Genomic DNA, 21,399 nt, shown 5'->3' on the forward strand with positions numbered 1-21,399 from the left:
AACCCTTCTTTGCTCGTTGTGATCTTGGTATCATTCTTGCAGTCCTGGAGAATCTCAGCTCTGAGGTGTTCTCTCTGGTGCTGTCTCTTCTCTGTTCTTGTTACTTTACTGTAATACAGGCCTACAGTATTTGCACTAAAACAAAAAGCTTGTTAGAGAAAGCTTGCTGCTATGGAAGAAAGAACATATTAAAATGGTTTTGCTTTTAAAATTTTAACTGAGTAGTATTTTGTAGAATAAAATCAATTTAGACTGAAAAGAAAAATGACTTTTCTTTTTTCCTCTGCACTCCCTCCCCCATTCTCCTTTCTTTCCTTCCTGTTCTTGGTGTGATGGTTCCCCCCCCTTCTCCTTTGGTGCTCAGTTGTAATGATTGGCTGTATTGTTGACTATGCTGCTGAGAGTTATGACACTTGTAAATCTTGTTTTAATGACATTGTGGACACTTTTGTATAGCAAGAGCTAACTGGAGTTCTTCTCTCTCTGTTAATTGAAGTCATTAAAAAGCTCCCTTTGCCATGAACAATTAAAAGCTCGCATGTTCCTTCGATATGAACAAATGGGTACAGCATTGCCAGGTGCCTGGCTGTAGTACATTTCAGTGCTTCTTTCATTAGAGCAGCTGCAATCTAGACAGCTGTTAGCAGCAACAATGGTAAATTGGGCAGAGGCTAGCAGAGCAGACCACCTGGGCTAAAAGGCAAATAATGCATTAATCCTTTCTTCTTTGCTTCAAAAAGAAAGGAATAGAGCCAGAAAATGCATGCTGAGGTGACCTTATTATTTTATTTTTTAATCCACTGCTTCAGCCAGAAAGACTCAAAGCTTCTGCTCTGAAAGCTTGGGGTGGGGTGGACACCATAGCTGCTTCACTGGCAGAGAGAAGGAGGTTAATACAGGATTGTCTTGCTCACCTGGGAAAAGCTGCAGTCTGGAGCGGAGGAAACCCAGACACTGCAGGTTAGGAGTGGAGGATGTCATATTCAAGTAAAAATACTGTGGTGGGGAGGAGATGTTGGGTGAGTCATTGTTAGCCAACATGGCGTCAGGCCAAGCTGCTCGTTACTCATGGATTTCCTTAGGAGTAATGTCTGCTTTGGCTTCCTGCTGGTCCCTGTCCTCTCTCTTTTTTCACTCTGTGTTCTCACAGTGCCATAGGGGAAGGTGATGAGAGATGTCGGTGCAAGTTATGTGGCTTGTATATGGAAATATTTGTGAAGTCATGGGGAATGCTGAAGGTATCAGTCACCAGAATGGGGAATACGTGCACATGCCTGCGTGAAGTGAGCTCAGCAGTCAGGAATCCGTGTTGCAGGAAAGCTGACATGAAGTTGTTGTAGGACAGCGCAGGCTGTAGAGCTGGAGACAACTTTGGGATGCTCCATGGTGCTGAGGATGCAGAGGGTGAGGAAAAGCCTCTGGGAGGCTTCTTCCAAATCTACTTATCCTGGTGGAGCTGAAGGAAAAGTAGTTATTCTTTGGGGGTGAGGGGGTGGCAATCATAAGGAAATTTGCTGAAGGACCCATCTTTTAATATCTGTCTCCACAGAGCCTCAGGCATAGTGGAGTCCCCATTTGATCTCCTACTACATGCAAGCTTTCTTGAAGGGGAATGCCTGAAGCGATTCCTGCCTCACCAAGGGCTTTGCCATTACACTGGTGCATATGGGCCAGCCCCAAGGTCTGTCAAACCGGCTCCTCTGGCAGCAATCCCTGCTCACTTCCCAAAATGACAAGCAGAAGGATACATCCTTGCCTGCCTCCTGCCACCCTGAAGTGCTCCCTAAGGTCCTGGTAGCTGGCAGTGACCTTCCAAAGGGGTTAATGTTGTTTGTCTGCAAATGCTATTTGCAAGACTAGGCCTCCTACCTGATTTCTTCCCAGCACCAACTGGTTGCAACGATCCTTTGTCATCATTAGCTTACAGATGCTGGAATGTCCACACCAGGTGCCATAATTTGGTTTTGAAGGATGAAATTACACAACCAAGCAAACCATTTTCCGCCGGTCTTCTAGCTGGGGGAGGCTGAATTCTATCACACTGACACGGAAGTTGTGTTTTTCCCAACATCCTCGTCTTCTTTTATTTAGATCTTTGCTCCATGTAGGGAATTCCCCCTCATTTGGAAACAGGCTCATCTCCCCCCACCCTGCAATGCCCAGATCTTGTTGTGCAAGTGAGGGACCTGGGTGTTATTGTGGGACAGCTGTTTGCTCCCTGGTGGAACTGTGCTGGACAGGAGGGTGCCTGTTCCTTCTGCAAAGAAAGGACATAGAAACCATCTGTTACAATGCTTGTATCATGATGAGTTGGTGGCCCGATAGCGTATTTACTGTGTACATGCATTAAGAGGTGATCCCAACTCCCTTTTGCCTGTTCCTTCCCCATTGCACAAGACTTGTCCCTGAATTTTCCTCACAGTCACATTTCTGAGTGAAGTATCAAGAAAAAAAGGTTAATCTCTGGAAAGCATGGGAGGGCAGCCTGATCTTAAAGGTTCAGAGGTTTCTTTCTATACACACCTGGTGTAGTTAAGCTTGTGCTCTCTGCTGCTCCTCAGTGGAGGAGAGACCCAACCAGAGCTTTTATGGCAAGAACAAACCCAGAGGAGTGACCTGAATGTATCAAACCAGAGGTGGCAATGTGACATCAGATGAGGGGGTTTTGATGGTGGTTTGTTTTTTCTTTTTCCTTCTTTAACTTGGTCTAGAATCTGTAGGAGCAGTTACAGGAATGCTGCAGAAATTTTGCAGCCAGTGGAAAGAATAAGCATGTGCTAAACTTTAAGCAAGCTTAATGGCAAGTAGATCTGGAGTGGGAGTGTGGGGGAAAGGAGAGCATCCAGAATGCTGGTTTGAAGTGATGTTTCCACTGTCATGTGGGAAGGATGTGACAGAGGAAAACTGTGACACGGGTATTGCATCAGATACACTGAAGTGGAACAAATGATGCATTTTTGAAAAGGAAAAAAAAACCCGACTTATGTTTCTACTGATGTCTGTGACCTGATCCTCTTGAAGGATCTTCACGTCGTCATAACAAGTTCTTGAGTTCCACTGCAACAGTGCTGGGTTTTTTGCTGTGCCTCATGTGGCACTAGTGAGGCCCTACTCAGCAGTGTTTAGCCACTGTTAGCATAAGAAGCAATACAAATAGATTATAACCCTGGGTGGAAGTTGTTGGCATGCTCTTGTAAGACTGAGGTTTAGAAGGAAGTTTTTCACATGAGTTCCAGGGCAATGAGATCCAGAACACATCAGAAAGATTTTCCTTGCAGAAGAGAGGGCAAGGCAGGGAGGAGAGGCTTTGGGACAAGAAAGCTTGGGGAGGGTCTCACAGATGTGTGTGAGTACCTGATGGGGGGAGGGAGCAAAGAAGACAAAGTCAGATTCCCCCTAGGAGTACTGATGGTCACAAATCTCTACAAAGAAATGAAAAGAACTTTTCCACAGTGAAGGTAGTCCAACACTGGCACAGATCTTCCAGGGATGTTGTGGAATCTCAGCCCTTGGAGGTATCCAAAGCCTGAATGAAAACGACTGAGCAACTTGCTGAGCAGAGGGTAGACTAGGCATAGACAATCTCCAGCACTGTGTGTCTGCTTTTGACCCCACGTAGTCCAGAAGTAGTATATTGCAGGCATATTTCTTCCTTCTTTGCATCACTATCACATATGAACAGTAGAATTCCTCTGTACTAAATATCAGCTTTTTTGATGCTGGCTATGTGAGGTCAAACAGATAAGAACTAGGCTGGGAGGAAGATATCATGGCAGACAAGAATGTAAACTGTTCAGCATACCACAGTGTGAGTCTCAGATTTCTCTTAGTTTGCATGCTCCATTCCACAGATGAGTGTGGGGGAAGACAGGGAGACAGGCCTTACATGGCTGTGATCTACAGCTTGCATCCCACAAATGACTGTTCAGCTCTGTAAGTTCATAGGCAGTGCCAGTAACCGCTGCCTGTTTGCCTTTTGCAGGCTTTCCTACTGTTTTTCTTCTCTCGGAAAAAGTTGTTCTTTGAGTTTCCTGGGAAGGTAAACGTGGATCTATAGCTAGTGAGCCTAGATGAGTGCACGGGTCAGTTAGAATCTGTCAGTGTGTGTGCTACTCCTGGTCCCCTCACCTTCTTTCTGTAACCCTAACTGGAGTCCCAGCGATCAGACACACTGGTGGTGGTTATAAATGTGAGCATCCATGGCAGGGGACAATATTTGTTTTGGGCAGAGGGAAGAAATAAATCAGTGCTTTTCCCTTGAGGTGCTCAAGTCATTCAAGTGTTGGATGCTCTAACATGGACTGAAAGTGCATTCACTGAATTCATATTTAGCCTGCTTATGTTGTATTACTACTCTGAAATGCAACAGGAAAACTGTTTATCTCATGTTAACAGCACTAGAACCAGACACCAGCCTGGGGGCTTAAAAGAGAAGATATAAGCCAGAGACCCCCAGATGTCTCCAGTAACCTAGGGGGAAAGGTGAGCTCGTGGTCCCTCCATGCTTTGGATCACCCTGCCACCCATCCGGACACAGCCCTGCTTTGACTTTCAAAGCCAGGTCTCATGAGCATCAGCCATGGGCAACAAGAGCAGGAGCCAATCACTACAGCCTTTATTCTGGGCTTGTGAGAACTTGGATGGCTGCAATCCTCTGCTCCTCCCTACCTACTACAGGTCACGGGGGTTATGAGAGACGTTAGCTGCCTGTTGTAGCCTTGATTTGAATGTTGTGTTTATATGCCATGAGGATTGTGATTAAATCTCTACTCTGAGCAATGTTCTGAGGCCATACTGGTATCTAATTACCTTCTGCATTTCTGGCAACTGAGGAAATGGAGATCTGTCTGTGACACTGTCTGTAGAGTGAAGGAGGGAATAAGAAAGGAGAGTGACACCTTCAGAACTTCAGCTTCAGGTGCTTCTCCTGACCTTGTGTCAGCTCTGGTCAGCACCTGCAGCTGAGATGGGTGCTCATCCTGCCCTGGTGCTCTTCCTCTCTGCTCCTGTCATGCTGATTTGAGAGGAGGTTTGCTGCAGAAAAGGTTGCCTCAGGCCAGACCTTCCACAGCAGCTGCAGGGATGCAGGTTGTGCTGTGGTGGCATGGAGGCAAAGGGGCTGTGCAGTAAAGGTGTGGGCAACGCACAGCCCCAGAGATGCACTTTGACAGTAGGGGATCTGTGACTAGATGGATTTGCTTGTCCTGGGGGGCTGAGATCCCAGGGAATTCTTTTCAGAGTATGCTTGAGTGCCATACTGTTGCTGCGCAACTGTTTTTTGGTTGGCAGGAACCTTTGATTTCCCTGTGCAGCTGCTGCCCTTGCTCCAAGGGGCACCCTGCTGGTGGTGGGGAGGGAGGAGAACCATTTCCACCATGGAGCAGTGTGGAGGGCTGAATCGCGTGACCCAGTGCCATGGGGGAAGAAAGTCATTACTAATCCCTACTGAGGCCTGGCTCTGCCTGCCCAGCAGGATCAATGGCGCCACCTTGGCCCCCATTATGTTGACTCTGAATTAGTAAGGAACGCCAAGGAGCTGTGAGGAGGGCTCCTCCCAGTGTGGATAACGCTGCCAGTCTGAGACAGGCAGGTCTCCCTTTCTTCCTCTCACATTTTGGAAGAGGTGGCAAAGCACTTGGCTGCACTGGGGCAGGCCCAGACCCCCAGGATGTTGGGCAGAGACCTTGCTGGGACGCGCACCAGGCTCCCCAGCCAAAGAGCATGGGGCGTGCACGAGAGCCCTCCTGCTGGGGCCAGCCAGCTCTGCTGGCAGGTAGAGGCAGGGGTGGGTCTTGGAGCCATTGCCAGTGGGCTGGCCCGACGAAGGGGCCAGGGCGATGAGGGGTGGAAGTGCCATTGCTCTCCTGGCCCCCATCTCCGTGCCTTGTTGCAGGGTCTGGCCTTCACAGAAAGGTCTCAATAAGCATCTCGACAAGCACTCCACTGTCCATCTCCTCACTGCATTGTGGAACAATGAGAGCAGGCTTTAAAGCAAGACTACCATTTAAGGAGTTCCTCAGCTGAGTGAACCTCAGCTGACCTCAGAGCATCGAGTTTCCAGAGCAGCCACAGCATTTCGGTTGAAAGCACAGCTCCCAAAACTCTCCTCACACCTCCAGAGTGGGGCCACAGCGATGGGCAGCAAATGGCTGCTGGCAGAAGCCAACACAGCACTGAGTTAGCGACTCCAGGCCACGGCCAGGCCCCATCTGAGGAAGGAGGCTGCTGTGTAGCAGGACCAGCCTGTATGAGGAACAACTTTTGGCAGGCTCCCAGCCCCCAGAACCACTGGGTGCTGCAAGTTGGGACGCAGGAGCGTCGCCCCAGCGGTGCAGTGTTTATCGAGGTGAAAAGCATTAACAACATGCACTCTGCTCCTCCTGTTGTTTCAACAAGATCAAGGTGTGTACAGCAGAGCCTGTGTGTGTGTATACATGTGCGTGCACACGCACTTGTGGCGGCTGGCGCGGGGTGCTGTGAGGCGCAGACGTTTTTCCAGGCAGGCTGCAGTCAATACCGACAAATACAGGAATGGGTCTTGTCTTGCCTGCAGTGGTTGGGCACTTTCCTCCCTTCTGTGATAGCCCTGGGCAGCTCTCAGGAGGGCTGCTGGTCCCAGTGGAACGTGGTCCAGTCTCTGCTGTGCTGCCAGATGGGTGCTTCCCCCCTACTCAGCATGCTGCACAGGACAGAGGCTCTGTGCAAAAAAATAATAGAAGAAGGGGAAAAAAAAAATAGTATGTGAGATCATATAATTAAAGATGGTATCAGAATGTCTAATTAGGATGACTGAGAGAACTTGGCTGGGAGACGCAGCCAAGAGCTGAGTTCGTGTGTTTGCCAGTCCAAAGCTCCTTAACAGTAATTAATCCTTAAATGTCCAATTGTTCAGAGTTCAAGGAAACACCTCCTACTACTGTACTTTGTGTTCCTGTTAAGCAAGGAGACACAGCAGGGCGTGTGCCCTTATTCTGTAAGAGCGACACGCCTAGGGGTGTTGTTAGGAACTAGACCGAAGGTTGAATATAATTATTAACTACCTAAGAGTTCCCAGCATTGCACAATTACCCAGTCCGCCTTGCAGCTGTGCGTTTGCCCGATTATTATTATTTTTTTTTTTCAAAGATAGATGCTGAGCTTTAGTGATGCATATGTACAAATCGTAGCGAGGTGCCATCTGCTCCCTTTCCAACACAATGAAGTTCGCACCACTGAGACAGGAGGCACTAATAAAGGGGCCAGGGGAAGGACATGGTGATATGTATGTGCTGTATATGCAGCTTTTCACTGAAATTCAACAGGCCCGATTTACATCAGTTTGTATATTTGACCCAGAGATTTTTCTTCCATTGTTTTGATGCTCTCAGTGAGTTGCATTAACATAAATGCCCTGGTTATTTACTCTCGTGGCGTTCTTCATTCTGTTTGCATTTTTGAGGGTTGATTTTGTTGTTGTTGTTTTCCCTTTCTTTGTTGACAGTAGGAGGGGGAAAATGCTGAAGGAAAGAAACACAGGTTTGAAGCAGGAGGTGAATGAAGCTGCTTGTCCTGCTACCAGCAGTAGTCACTGGGTGAGCAGGAGGGCTGCTGCTGGCTCTGCAGAGTTGTCGGTGTCAGCAGTGGCATCACACGTTGCTGGCAGACAGGAGGGAGTCATGTTTCATTTCCTCAGATGCAGCATCATCTTTTAAGTTGCCTTTCTGCGTTTTTACCCTCTCCTTTTTTTAATTCACCCTCCCTGGCGGGTGTGGCAAAGGTCCGACAGGCCAAAGTCACTTCTGCAGGGGATCATTAACTGGGGCGTCAGCCAAGGCCGCGCAGTGTTTATAAAACTCAGACAATTAAATGCCGTCGCAGCCCTGAAAGGCTATAATTGGAAAGCAGTATGTGACAACGTCCACCATAAGGGACTGGCACTGAGGCGGGTCGGGCTGCGCCATCCCGACGCTGTTTGCCCAGCGCAGGTGGCGGGAGGCCAGCCGGGCCACACCAGGCTAACGCCCAGGCGGGACGGTCCCTGCCCTGCCAAGCTGACATGCTACTTGCTCAGAAATGAAGGCAGGGGAGGGAAGCAGGGGGGAGAAGGGACGAGAGCTTGGCTGAGGTATGTCAGCTGGGTGCAGGCTTCTGGCAGTGTGGGTCTCTGTGAGCCCAGCCCACCACCTCAAGCTTTGGAAATGGTCATTAGTTTGGCCCTGGGCCACGAGCAAGTCTTGGGGTAAGGGTCGGCAAGGACTGGGGTGGTTGGACCTCCCTGGCTGCAGAGGGAACCAGGAGCAGAAGCCACGGACAAGGAAGGCTTTCAGTGGGAGACCCTCAGCAGTGGCCACGCCACTGGCTGCTTCTGGTGTCTCACTTCTTTGCTGGTGCTGCGCTTGTGCTGTGTGGCATGAGCCCTTGCGACTCTCTGTTCTCTGGGTTTATACAGTGCTCCTGCCTCCACTCTTGGCCTGTTCTGGGGCACCCTGGTGCCAAATGCAATTGCAGCATGACCCCTCCTGTGGATCAACTGGCCCTTCAGATCAGTGACAGGCAGCTGTTGCTGTGCTTTCTGAGCAGATCCTCATCCGTGATGTCCCATGAGTGGGGAGGATGTGGAGTAGTACCAGGCTGGGAGCAACATAGCCCTGCTCCATGCTCTGCAACTGACTCACTGCTGCACTCTGAGCACATCCCTTCACCTTTTTGTGACTCAGAGTTTTCATCTATCAATTAGGGATTTATGAGGTTTAATTAAGGCCTGTGAAGTCCTTTAAGATCCTCGCTTGAAAGATGCTGTGCAGGCATAAAGCGTTGTATGCAGTGAAGAAAACAAGAGAAATTAAATGCTCCAGACAAGAAAGAAGAAAGGGCAGGTTTCCCACTGCTTGGTCTCCCAATTACATTCTCTGTCTTTGGATGGCAACCTTACTTTAACCTGTGGACAAACGAACTTGTTCACCCCTTCTTGCAGCAGACAGGCGATGACGTGCAGCAGCGCCTTAGTCATTAGTTAGCCCTCAGTCATCTTTCCAGAAGTATGAGCAACTGGGGAAGGGGGAAGGGAGCGAGGGCGGGTGAGGAGTATGAATTCCAGAGAAAAGGGAAGTATCAGCAAGCAAGCTAGGATGTGCAAAGGTCTTTATCGCTGCTGCTGAGATCTAGCTCTGCATAGTAACTAGCAGGAATAGATCTCATCTATCCCTAGAGGTACGTGCCCTGGAGCAGGGAAGAGCTGATGAGTTGCAGCAGAGAGGAAGCAGGAATATTCTTATGCAAGGCATCTATTTCAGTGTCAGAGAGGTGGTAGACTCTTTAAAGGAGCCTCAGGAAAGCATTTGAATCTAGCTGGAGTGAACAATCATTTTATCTATGTGTGTATTTTAAAGCTAAGGGCTCATTTGCAGAAGTTGCTAAATATATGCTTTGTTTGAAGCTCACACTTAAATTTAAGCATGTTTTTAAGGTCTTGGCTGAATGGGGACATGCCCAAATTTGTTGAGGTGCTTGATGGAAACCAGGTCTGAGTAGAAAGAGTGTGATAGCAGCTGTGAGTCTACGAGGACTGCAAAAGTCCTCAGGAGCTGCAGAAAGCAGCAATACATGTACAGCCTTGCCGTGCTATTCATAAGGTCAGTTTGACCTGGGGGAGGAATGGGCAAAAAGGAAGTTGCATCTCCAATCTCTATTTTCTCCTTTGCTTGCTGTACAAACAACCCTGTGGAAGCTGGCTCCAGTAGGTGTGGTCTGTATGCACTGGGTGTGCCACTTTGTTGTGTTAAAAGGACCGTTCCTCCTCTTAAAGCAAGTTTCCAGCTTGTCACCATCACATCAAAACTCATGACCCCTCCCATCCCCCACCTGTGTGCCTTCCCTCTTATGTAAGAAGAGATGCCTATTGGGATGAAACCCTGACGGGCACCTAGCTTAGTGTCTTATCTTTGCTCCACTGATTTTGTCCCCTCTCTGTGTCATCTGAGTTGCTAGGTAAAAGAGACCCACGTTAACTGCCATTTATTAGAACAGCTTCCTGTGTTGGGAAAGGCTGTCCTCTTTCTCAGCCCCCTCGTGGAAACGCTCAATCCAGCTGTCCTCGTGATTTCAGAAGATTCCTTCTGGGCTGGTTGGTCTACTCTGTTTTTTTCAAAGTGCAGTACTCCACATTTGGTGCAACGTTTAGCATTGGTGAGCACTCTTTGGGATAAAGCATAACAGTGACCTTCGGTGACATACTTATGACTCCATTACCATATCCTGCATCATTTACTTATTAATTTATTTTGCAAGAGCAGTATACCATCAACTCATATGCATTACATGATCCACTCTCAGACACTTTTGTGCAGTGCTGCTGCTTAATCCATTTTTCCTTAGTCGTTAATTTCTCCTTCCCAATCACAGTGCTTTGTTGTGTTTTTATTGAATTTTATCCAGTTGATTCTGAGCGGCTTTTGCAATTTATTGAGATCACTTGAAATAATAACGTGCAGATTAATTGTTCAGAAAATCCTATGCACAGGCCCATGCCTGCACCCATAGCTGTTTCCAGAGCCCAGCCTTCCTGTCTCAAAAACAAAGGCCTCTAGCGTTTGATGACATTCTTGCAATGTTCAGCTGAAATGTCAGGATGAAGCCTGGCAAAGCTGTGAATTTTGGAAGGCTCGTTCAATGAAAACAGGGAATAAGAGCATCTGTTCAGCTGGCAATGGCTTTTGGTCTCTGATCATCGGTTTGGTTTGAATCAGTGATATTTTTTGTGTTATTACTGGTTTTTAAAGCACACGGTCCCTGGAAATATACAAGCTTGCAATTGGCTTCCTACTGTAAGGGCAGACACAGAACTATGGCTATCACACCAGTGGACAGCAGTGGCTTCCCAATTCTGGGCTTCTTCTGAGGGCCTGAACTACAGCTCCACTGCCAGAAGAGTTTTTTCCCCATTCCCAGCCCAAGGGGCTGCTTACGTCCTGTTTTCAGAAGAGAAAATACAGGAACTTGGTGTCCTCTGGTGGTAACTGAGAGAGTCACAATTGGCAAAAGGAAGTGAAACCCTTCAAATGCAAATCAGGCAGAGCACTGATATTCCTTTCCACCCTGCACTGTAAACATTTCTATGCCTGTCTGCCATCTATTTTTTTTTTTCTATATGGAGACACCCTACCTATTGACTTTGCACCTGGGTAGCCACTCCTTGTTTGAGAGCATTGAGGACTGTATGTTTTTGGGTGTAATATAGATCTGGTAGTGTTTGCTCATTGCTTGACTGTGATTTCTTTGCCATCCAAAAGGAAATTTAGCTACTTCAAGGCCCTCTGCACAGTCAGTGGAGGTCTTTCTGCTTGCCTTTGCATGGTCCCTAAGAAAAATAGCTGTTTCTGGTTCCAAAGGCCTTTTAATCCAATTCTCTACAGGTGCTGAAGCTATTACCCCCAGGCTTGCCCAGATGCTTTATCACTCTCTGAGTGAAAAAAATGGCAGACAAGAAGACACAAAGCACGTGGACAGACCATGTTTGGATCTTTTTTAGCCACAGAGCAGGTGAGAGCAGCTCACAACGTTGCATAGATGGTGACTACTATGGTGGGAGGATGTGTTTGCTACAACTTGTGGTGTGTAAAGTACGTCAAGGGAGCAGGCTGAGCCTGTAGCTCCAGGTGCCTCTGCTGAATATGGACAAAAAGACGATCATTCCATGGACCTCAGAGTTCAAAGGTCTGTGTTTGGTGCAGCTGCAGCCAGAAGGGTTAGAAAGTCTCATTGATGATGAGGAAAAGCAACATTACACCCTTTCCCTTCACTACCTCTTGGTAGCCTTCTCTTTTTCAAGGGCAGCACAGGCATTAATGATTCAAAAGGAATATAGTATAGCCGAGGCTGGTTCTCTGAGGTCAAAAGGATATATTTCTGACCTGTAGAGACAGGCTGAGAAACTTCTACACGGGAGCCAGATAAACAGGAGGGTTTTGGGGTATGAGGACATAGACTAGTGAGCCTGGAATGCAACGGGACCTAGATGGTCTTGACCCTACAGAGTCTATGCACCATACCTTCCTGTGGGAAGAGCTAGGGATAGCAATGGACTGTCGAGAGCTTCCCACCCTGCTGCAACAGTTTCCAGCTCTGACTGGAAACAGAGCCCCTTTGTGGTGTGAATACAAACAGCAAGACTCTGGCACTGCTGTGGGAATTTTATAACTTAATAGAAGAGAATGGGAGAAAGGGAGTACTGGTGCTTCTATTTTACAGAGAATCTCAGAGCTTTGAGACTTGGGCTTAGACTCACGTTTATTTAGGTGTGTGATGCACATCTTTGATTATCAGGTACTTGGGATCTGAGAATAAATAGACCCATCCTTAGACTCACGGAAAGAAAATCTACATTTTCTGGTCTCAGCTATAAAATGCCATTACAGTGCATATTGGAGGTAGGCAGACTACATCTTTTTGTTGTCTTCCCACTGGCACTGCCCTCTAAAGGCTGTGCTGGTGTTGTCTGACTCTTCAGGGCTCTTCAGGAATCAGCATTATCTCCTCCTGGCCTGATAATTGAGGGGCCAGATGCAGATGAGGTCATGGGAGGTATCTGGTCATCTTGCAGCCTACAGACTAAACAAATCCTCACACTACTGTAAAATGAGCAAGAAGTCTTTTGCAGAGGATATCCAAATCTCGAGTTGTGCTGTTCAGAGCTGTTGGCCAAAGCAGGGCTTCAGCTGGCCAGCAGAAAGGCAGGGACCAGCTGAGGGATCCTCCTTATCTTCATGGCCCAGAGGATGATTTTAGCCAATGGCTCACTCAACCCAGAATCCCCCAGATCTGAATGTTAGTTTTCAGTCATGTTAATGTTAATTATTAATATAAAATTGGAGGTCCAGATGCTGCTAGTAAAGATGTTAAGGAGCAGTTCCATCTTCCAGAGCAAAGGCACTCCATTTTTGTTGTGACAGATGAAGGGTGTGAGGTACCATGCCAACTCTGCTGTCTGCAAAGGGGGGCTGAGGTGGCACCAGCTCTATGGAGATGTGCTTTGGCTTTTCCTTTCATGTCAGTGGCTAATGGACTTGTGCCAAGTAATCAGACAGTCGCTGTGGGAGGTTGTCACCCCTGCAGGCATAAGAATTAAATTCTGAGTTTCATTCACTTGAGAGGCCTGAGGTTTCGTTGCAATACTGCTGCCTTGAGCTACCGCTGAGCGTTTGCAGGTGGCCGCCGCTTTGTAGCTTATCCAAAACATGGGCAAAACCTCCATGATGATCTCGCTTATTTACCTATTGGCAGCTCGAGTTTCTATAGCAGCTTTGTCAATCCCAAATATCCTGGTGAAGGGTCGGTAGTCTGACCATACGCAGAGCGGCGCTTTCCAGCTCTTGCCTGAAGTGGCTCGCTAAACCTTAAGTTTCCTCTTTTCTGTTTCCATTTGCACTTTCTCCAGCAGGTGGTAGCAGCCTCCTTTAAATCGTGCAGCGCTCCCGCTTGCTGCTGTGGGATCCCTGCCCTGAGCCCCATGTCCTTGTTGCTCTGGCCCTCATCTCATCCCCAGATCTCTTCTGTAGAGGAAGAGCTGCTGTTTAGGTCCACAGTGTGCTCTACGTTAACCAGCAATGTGATCTGCAGCAAGAGAAGGCTTAACACCATGAGGAAATGTACAGTGACTCAATGTATGATTTATTTGTACACGTTTCACACCACTGCAATGTTCTACCCGTCCTGGACTGGATTTAATGAATGGGACCATTCAGGGACATGCTTGCTAAAACAAACAAATAAATAAATAATCAAGACCTTGGCTAGGCAGCAGGATTAGCTGAAATATTGATGAGTCACAGAATGAATCTTCAAATGAAATGGGGAGTCATTCTACTTTCTATTTCAACAAGTCCTCTGCTATGCTGGTACAATACAGTAGTTCTGTGGGCACAATTGCATTACTGTCTGATATATAGCCTCTGCCTGTTAGCAGCTGAAGAAACAACTTCCCTAACAAACAGTAAAATGTTGTACTTGTGGTGGCAAACATTTGGGTTTAATTATGAATGGTTGAGTGTTGTGGTAGTGTTTGGGTTTTTTTTTTGTTTGTTTTTTGTTTTTTTTGCTTTTAATGTGCAGTTATACATTCATTATTTTGTATTTTTAAAAGCTGGTCCTATAGCTTATATTGTCATTATCAAAGTTTATGGTTTTCAATATCTTGTATGATTAAAAGAATTGCAGGAAAAAGTTCATTTAAGTGAGCAGATAAGGCAGAACTTACAGGCAAGGTAAAGAAATTCATTGGCTTTCCCAGCTATAGCTCCTGTGCCAGGTACAAGAGGTAAGGCAGTAATACTCTATAGAGTATTATTACTCTATTTCCATCATGTCAACTAAGTTACAGTTGGACACTGGAATAGGCTGTCAGGGGAGGTGGTGGAGTCAAAGTCCCTGGAGGTGTTCAAGGCACGTGTAAATACGGCAACAAGGAACATGGTTTAAGCACAATATTGGTGGCAGGTGGATATTTGAACTAGATGATCGTAGAGATCTTTTCCAATCTTAATGGCTCTAAGATTATTATAAGCTACCTAAAAACAGCGATGGGTCAGGAACATTCAAGTGCTTGTATCTGAATATGTGTTTGGGTGCTGCTTGCTTTACAGCTTGACTTTTGTTTTTGTGACATTATACTTTTTAGGGCCCAGACATGCAAAAGAGGTACGTTTGCTGGAGAAAATGCAAAAGCATAAAACATGCTCTTAACCAAAATATTCCACACAGAGTGCTTCCTTGCAGTTGTATCGTCAGCTTTCTCTGTCCAAACAGTTGACAAGAAGACTGGCATTGCTCAGGCAGGATCAGGTACAAAGTCCATCCTACTATCTGTGGTGTCTGAGCGGCAGCATTCAGGCAAGGCAGAACTTCTGTGTGGATCATTATGTAGTTATCTAAATGGCTGCAGCTCTGTGGAGTACTCCCAAATGCTGTCAGCTGCAGCCTTGGCTCATGGGCTGGAGCTCCCCACACTTTCTGCAGGGTATGGCTATGCCCTCGCAGCAGTGCAAAGGATTTGGTTTATCTCTGACACCTCCCATAACTGTGAGAAAATTTCTCTTCTCTCTTCTGCCAGCTTCTTTGATCGTTGCTGCCACCTGCTATTTGCTATTCAATCTAGGAGCTATTTTGATGCTTTGGTGGTGGGAAGAAGTCTTTACAGAGGACTTATAAGCCTCAAAGTTAGTACTGTTCTCCTTCTGGAGCTCATCACAGAGTCTAAAGGCTAAGTTCTTCTTCGGTTTATTGCAAATGTATGAAGTAATGTTACCTCCTTTCCTTTTTCCACCTTTTACTTGGCGTATGGTAAAGAGACAGTCTCTCTAAGATTCTAAACACTTCCAGTTCACTGGGGAGACTGTTTCTCAGACTTACTGATAAAGAGAACTTTCTGTTGAGGAGTGAAGCTACCACAAACCCTTGTACTTAATGATAAAGACCACTGAGTGTAACTCTTACACCTACACAATGCTATGCTGACTCACGTACCATAACGACCTTGACCAGCCCCACCTGAGGCTTCATCAACCCTACCAGTGCCCCAGGAACCCTATTTCAACCCAGCCCAGGGATCTACTGGCCTCTGTGCTGATCTAACAGAGCGAAAACTTTGAGTTTTTCGTTACTTACTGTGGGTAAAAGAAGTTAGTGTCAAAACACATTTCAGATTGTGAGACTCCTAAGTAGAACAAGCTCCCTTCTTTCAAAGTTGCTGCTGTGTTGGAGGTGAGCAGTTGTTTGGGCTTGTGAGGTCTCTAGCATGTTTGTACTGGGCTGAGGTTTGAGATCAAGCAGTGGAGGAGCTTTTCCCCTGTCTGTGCAGATTCCTGCTAGTATGTTTGTTTAATAGCTGTTCTTATCCAGAATTGATTTTACTTTCTCTTTTTTTTTTTTCCAAGGTGAAGTGGATGCAAGGGCTATCTCCAATGTATTTCCTTTAGAAATACTGAATTTCAGTCATAAGACAATAAAAAGCCCTTTGAACGATAAGTTAGACTGCCTGGAATATCAGGGGTGTGAGTGATTTGTTTAAGCGTTTTAAGATATTTACTCAAGCAGTTGCCCTTCTGAGTCTCCTATTCTTTATGCAGAAGCTTTACTTGGGTGTCAACAGGCTCATAAGAGGACAGAGAGCATTTCCAGTGCTATGGCTGAGTGGGCTGTTCTGCAGAGGTCAGATCTTAATGTTGTAATTGAGATACAGCAAGAGTCTTACTTGGGAGCATAATATTGTCATCTAGCAGTCTAGATCTAGCAGTCACTTGTGTGTGTCCTTCAAATCTGCAAAAGTGAATGGTCTACCATGGTAGCATTCTAGCTAGGCTTATTTGCTCAAACACTTGATACTTGTGTTGACTGCCTATACACAATGATCCAGTCTTATTGTCTTCTTAGATATACACTTGTTATGTGAGTATACAGTAATTTCTCTGCACTGCTGGAGTGCCTACGGTGCTCTATAATCTTGGTATATCCTGAGCTGGACATATTGAGCTTTAGCTGTTAGGTCATGGCTCTTGTTCAAACTGGGAAAACTATTACATGAATCTGGTCAGCCTGGGCCTTAGGATCACACCTGTTTGTGGTAAACTTGGTGTGAAATTCTGTTTGTTGAGTTAGCTATTCCACTTCCCAGAAGTGCTCTGTCTTGCCAGATGCCTGTGATGAAGACTACGTTAATGGAAAATTCTCCAGAAGAATGGCTTATATTCCACAAGCTAAGTTGTAGAGGTTTTCTTTAAAGTGCTTACTGCCAGAAGTGATGGTACAGTACTGGCTTTGCATTACTTCCCTTACCATCTCTGCTTATTCTCCTCACTATTGCTATTCTCTCCCTAATCAGATTGTAGTCCACTTGTTCTCTGCTGTGGTGCCCTTTCATGTTCTTCATAATCTTCTTGGACTCAATTTAACTTAGGTTTTTGGAGTATCAGTGAGTTTAATCATCTTTTAGAAATATGTGGTGGTTACGAAGCTAGTGGAAGAGAGACAGATGCAGTACAAGGCTGTCTGAAGGCTATGAAGGAGCAGAGGCAGGGGAGAAGAGTACAACCACCTGCATTCTACTTAGAATTTAGCTGCTCTGTAAGACCCAGGAGTTGAGCCTTCTTCCACATGTAGTAGAGATAGACTGATAGTGAATTATTGTGCTGTGTAGAAGACCCTTGACTCGACTGGAAGTTGACCCACATGACTTACGTGCTGATACTTGCTGAGGTGGCTGCCCTGCAAAGTGGCCAGCTGCCCCTGAACACAGGGAGAAGCCTTAATGGAACATTTGATTTCATTATTTTCTGTGAGAAAATTTGCTTGACTTGCACCATGTGACGCTAATAAGCTTTTAAAGTATTTTGAAAGTAACGTGAAGGCGATATCTATGCTGTATGATAACTATGGAAGTCTTTATGGAGAGTTCGTTCAATACAAAATATCTAGTAGCCATGTGATGTTCTACATATTCCTTTTATCATTGGCAGAAACCCAAAAAGAACAGTTGCTCTCAGCTGCCATCTTCTCTGCTAAATCATGTGGTTAATTCCTCACGAATAGAAAAGAGGAGCAACATGGGGGGAAAGAGAAACTGGAACTGCTGTGCCACTTCTTTCCTTTTTTGACCTGTGGATAGGGCTATTCATAAACTGAGGTTGCAGAGCTCTTTGAAATAAGAAATGCAAATGTTATCATCGTGGCTTTGCTTTCCAAAGGTAAATAGGCTAATAAATTTTATGGCTGCTGAGTTATCAGCTTGGTAGAATATAAAGGAGGAAAAAGAAGAGAATTTGTTTTCTAGCAGCCATAAAGTGTAACCCACAGCACTCCATTTTACCTGCTCATAGAAGCACTTATGAAGCTATTGTTAGGCCTGTTTTTTCTTTGGTGTTTTTCCTCAGAAGGTAAGAATTGAAAGGTCCTTTGAAAATTTTTGTTATGCAGTATTTAGGAACCTATGTTTTTAGTTGTTGCAAGGTGGGTATAAAGCAGAAATCCTTAAGCAGGATGAAGAAAATAGGAAAGTAAAACTGTGGTCTTGCATGTGATTTGGGGATACGTTTGATCGTTTTAGATAGGAGATATGTGCATTGTTTCGCACTGCTCTGGGGAATGATTTCACCTTAGGTAGATGCTGAAGTTTTCTTATGAGAAAAGCACCAATGATTAACTAATGGTGAGACCTGTTCCAAAACGGTGCAGAAGTTCGAGCAAGAGACTGAGGTTTTTCTTTGAATTTGTACCTGTGATCATTTTCTTTTCAGTGGCATTGAATTGTTTGGATGGGTAGGCAATCTTCTGACACCCAGGGCATCACTGTTCAGATTTCTGTTTCCTCCAGACTTTCTGTATAATCTGAGCAAAATACTGTAACAAAACAAAAAAAAAGAGTTAGTGAGAAGGGGGTGGAAAGGCTGGAGTTGGAGAAAGCATTGTACCCTTACTGGTTATGTGAAATTCATACATGGTACTGGGTACCTGAATTTTGTAGGTGATCTAGGACTACAAATATTGTGCCTGTCTTGGCTTCTCGCTTGAGCTTCCTGCCAGTAAGAAGGCTGTGATAAATAACAGTAGTGCTCTACCTTAACAGTATGCTGTGAGGATAAGTATCTTTGGAGGACTGTCAGGTTCTCTGATTTAAAACAACAAACAAACAAACAAAAAAACAAAAACCATCTGTTTGGAGGCTTTGGTTCCTATTATTATAAATGGAAGAAATGATCATGCTTTGGCTTTTTAATTTGGAAAAAAAAGTTGCACTGTGACTGAAATTCCTGAGAAAACTTTGGGATTTGGGAGTAAATGTGGATTGATAGAGCCTGTAAGAATTAGCAGAAACAGGTTAACTATGAAATCGAGGGAAGAAAGAATAAAGCTTTTCTCCCAGATTTTGGAAAAAAAAACTCAGAAAAACACTTATTTTGAGGAAGGCAGAGGGAGAGGATTTGGAAAAAATTTAAAATACAAACTAGAATTATTAAATGATAGAGTCATAGAATAGCTATAATACTGGGAGAAGCAGGGTCAAAAAAACATCCTATAGAAAGCATAAATCCAAAACAAACAAAGAAAACTAAATGTATGCTCTGGTTGGTTAAAGTATAATCGGGCAAACCAAAAATGAATCTGAGGGGATTCAAGGAATCATGTCTAAAGGAGTAAAAAATAAGAGATTCTCTTTCAAAATACATCTGAAACAGGGAATCTGAAGTCCTGGTACATACAAAAAATAAGGTCTGAAGCTCAACAGAAAATACTTTTTATTATTATTATTATTATTATTATTATTATTATTATTATTATTATTATTATTATTATTTATTCCCTCCCCCGTGATGTGTTTAAGCACAAGAGCTTAAAAAAGACCTTGCACTAAGATCCTTTCTGGGGAGGGGACAAGCTGGAGGAGCTAGCAAATCCCCAAACGAATTGATAATGAATAGCAACAAACTGCCAGAAGTAGATGATATTCACACAAATGTGAATGTGTTCATGTTAACAGTGTTGTTATCAATCAGCATTTCTTCAGTCAGCGTTGATGTCAGGAATTAAAAATGGCAGATGTGAAACTAGATTTTAGAATAGATTCTCTGCTAGAAGGATCTGGGGACCTGCAGTGGTAAGTGCAGTTGGATTTCTGAAAATCTTTTGACCAAGTACACTCCTAAAGAAGCTAAATAATCACAAGGACAAAAGCACTTTTGTGGACTCTAATTAAAAGCCATGGAATAAAGAAATGAATTATAAATATTCAGACAGAAAAGAAAGGAGACGGAACCTGCTGGAACAGGCTGTCGCCTGTGCTGGAAAAGGTGCTTTCAGCTTATTTCAGCATCAGATCAGGGGATAGGCTAGCTGATGGAAAATACTCGGGATGCTCAAACTGAAAATAATGTATGGCAGGCAAAACTTGTGCTAGCTATACATAGATTATGGTGAAACTCTAAGTTAGGTACTGCTTCATGGTACGTAGCTCTCTGAGGACATCAACACAGTATTACCAGCTATCAAGGAGATAATGTCAGGAATCAGAGAGAGAACAAAAAATGCATTCCTAGAGCTGTGTGTAAGTCTAGTTCACTCACCTCTTGAGGGCTGTCTAGCCTTTTCAAGTTGAAAGTAAAATGAGAAACACTAGGAGGAGGATAAATGAGAAGAGAGTTCAGACTTATGAAGCAATGTCCACGTGAGAGGAGATCAAACAGTCTGAGCCTGGATATCTCCCCTGCTGGGCTGAGTTGGCTCTCCATTTACTTTTTGATGTGGAAAGAAGGAGGACGTATAAGCAGAAGCATGCAGCAGGACAACTAAATATTCTCAAGTTAGCTTCTGGAGAAAAGACATCCGGACTTTGGTGGCTTTGGTGTGGCAAGCAGGGACAGCTCTCAGCACACTTTGAAGTTCAGCCGAAAATCTCCTTTTGTGAAGATCTTAGGATAACCTCAAATTGATGATTACAAATCCAAGTATATACTCAAGGAAAGAGAATGGTGTTTGCTGAAATAGCTGCAGTCCTGACTTCTGGCTCTAACAGGCTACGTTATCTGTCAGCATTCTAGGACAAGAATCTAGTTTCTCTATCACTATGGCAATCACATAACAGTGTGATGTGGCTCTGTGGCTGTGGAAGATGTAGATTAATGTGAATTGCTCCTTTCTGAAGGAGTTTCAACTTGCACATGCTAATGTAAGTCTAGGCTGTACTTCTAAGGCATAAAAACTAGGGACTGACTCACACATGAATTTGTTGGTGTTTGCAAAATCTCCTTTTGTTAATGGGAATTACATGTTTACTAGTTGCCCTAGGTATTTTGTACCTCTCACAGTGAAAGCAGATAGGCCCCTCCTTTTTTGAGAAATAAAATTAAAATCCACCATAATACAGGAGAAATAACATTCCCTTTTTTTTTTCTGCCCTTCTGAGGCCCCATCTGGAGTACTGCTTCCAGGCCTGGGGCCCCCAGCACAAGAAAGATATAGCGCTACTGGAGCAGCTTCAGAGGAGCTGGAGCACCTTTCCTATGAAGAAAGGCTGAGGGAGTCGGGCTTGTTCAGTCTGCAGAAGAGAGTGCTCTGGGGATACCTCACTGAAGCCTTCCTGTTCTTGAGGGGAGCTTAGAAGCTGGAGGGAGACTGACTTTTCACATGGACAGATAGTGACAGGATAAGGGGGAATGATCTTAAACTAGAAGAGGGGAGATTTAAATTAGATATTAGGAGAAAATTCTTTACTCAGAGGTTGGTGAGGCAGTGGCACAGGCTGACCAGAGAGGCTGTGGATGCCCCATCCCTGGAGGAGTCAAGGTCAGGTTGGATGGGGCCCTGGGCATCCTGACCTGGTGGGGGGCAGCCCTGACCTCGACAGGGTGTTGGAACTGATGGGCTTTATGGTCTCTTCCA

At 45.2% G+C, this 21,399-nt stretch overlaps 1 protein-coding gene across 1 annotated transcript in view; it reads left to right on the top strand.

Moving 5' to 3' along the window:
* PLB1 (phospholipase B1) overlaps positions 1–21,399 on the top strand; it is a 98,902-nt gene that overhangs the window by 140 nt on the left and 77,363 nt on the right. The window lies entirely within an intron of this gene.

Source organism: Lagopus muta, chromosome 2 (genome assembly GCF_023343835.1).
Source record: "Lagopus muta isolate bLagMut1 chromosome 2, bLagMut1 primary, whole genome shotgun sequence".
NCBI classification, from domain to species: Eukaryota; Metazoa; Chordata; class Aves; order Galliformes; family Phasianidae; genus Lagopus; species Lagopus muta.